Raw genomic sequence first — 1,655 nt, forward strand, 5'->3', positions numbered from 1 at the left:
ACCAGGGGGGCGGGGAGCGGGCCCAGCCCTGCTTCCTGGGTTGGGAGCCTCGGTGCGTCGACCTTTCGCCCTGGTCCTGGGCCCGCGTGGAGGACGCGGCAGTCCCTGCTCTTGGGCGGAAAGGGGAGCGATGCCTGTAGAGGTCAAGGGTGTGCAGGGGCCTCGCTGGTCTCTGAGTGCAGCGGAGGCGAGTTAATTGAGAAGATGTTGGTAACATTTTCGCCCTAGTCCAGGAGCAGTCCAAATGAGAGGTTCTGTCCTAAAGCTATCTTGGGGGAACTTATAGGCATATATGCAAAGCCCGTGGACACAGACAATTTGGTGAAGGCCCGAGGGTGGGGGTTTGCGGGGCGGGGGTAGGATGGAGGGAGTCCATGGGGAAACAGAGGGAGGAACATCTGTAATACTTTCAACAATAAAGACGTTCTTTTAAAGGTATCTTGAGACCCCCTGGTCCACAACTTATTTCTTTTTAAAAGACTGCCCACCCACACACGTGTCTGCCTTTCTTATCTTCATTCATAAAGCAGGTATTTGACAGCCCACTATGCGAGGAGCACTACCTACCAGGATGGCTTGAAGCTCGGGAACTGAGTAACCCAGACAGGGGCAGACATTGGTATGATTTGCAGGTGACTCATTCATGTCCAGATCGCTCCCGTTTTGAAGATTATGTAAGGTCCAAAATGCAGCTCTTCCAAGAAACAAAATATCCACTACTCGCTCACAGGGAGGGAGGCTTGTCACTACTGAATGAAGTAAGGTTGAATGAATACAAAGAAAATTCATTAGAAAGTAGATTGAGAAAAATGATCAAATGTTGCAGAACATTGCTGGAACAGGAGTCAGACTGCTGACTGATAGCTATTATTAATGAAAATGACAGCATGACGTCCTGAACACTTCTAAAAGCCTTGTTCCTCAGGGCACTAAACGTCTTGGAAATAACGTGTAATACTATCAACAATAAAGATATGAAAAGGAAAAAAAAATTAAACTCTTGGAAATAGATGTATGTACCCTGTACACTTTAACCTTACTGTTATTTTTGCCCCAATGCCTACCAGCAACTTTCTGTTTATACAGAAAGAGAACACCTTTATACTCAATGCATCTTTCATCATCTGGGGGAGAGAAGCACAGAGGACTGAACAAAGGATTAGGAAGGCAGAGGACAGCCAGTGAAGTGGTCAAGTACAGCCTGCTTATTGGCCTTGAGACCAATTTTCCTTCCCTTGTAAATGTCCCTTAGACCGGCACTGTCCAATAAGATAGCCACATGTGATTATTTAAATGAAGTACAATAAAAACTTACATTCCTTTTTGCAGTAGCCATATTTCAATCTTCAGTAATTATAAGTTGCTACTGCGAAAGACAGCACATATATTTAGAACTTTTCATCATCAAAGTAAGTTCTGTTGAACAAGTGGTAAGCACTATAAGAATTTCAAGGATAAAGTTGATAAATTGTGAATAGCTTTTGTTAAAGAATAGCAGTTAAAAGATTACAACACGATGAAGAGTGTGACAGAGTGTTACAAAATAGGCTTATTAAAAAAGTAATCCAATAAGCTTCTCCCCAGTGTTGGTGTGTGTTTTTCTTGGCTCTCGAGTTGGTGTCGGTTTCTCCCTCTGTCTGTCAAGGTTTCTTTCC

At 44.1% G+C, this 1,655-nt stretch overlaps 1 long non-coding RNA gene across 1 annotated transcript in view; it reads right to left on the minus strand.

The window, feature by feature from the left end:
* Positions 1–414: 414 nt before the first annotated feature.
* LOC107183483 overlaps positions 415–1,655 on the minus strand; it is a 4,832-nt gene continuing 3,591 nt past the window's right edge. The window contains exons 2-3 of the long non-coding RNA XR_001514272.1: positions 1,316–1,437; positions 415–749 (exon numbers count right to left, since the gene is read on the minus strand). This is a non-coding gene — a long non-coding RNA (uncharacterized LOC107183483). The remainder of the gene's footprint in view (positions 750–1,315; positions 1,438–1,655) is intronic.

Source organism: Myotis davidii, unplaced genomic scaffold (genome assembly GCF_000327345.1).
Source record: "Myotis davidii unplaced genomic scaffold, ASM32734v1 scaffold570, whole genome shotgun sequence".
NCBI classification, from domain to species: Eukaryota; Metazoa; Chordata; class Mammalia; order Chiroptera; family Vespertilionidae; genus Myotis; species Myotis davidii.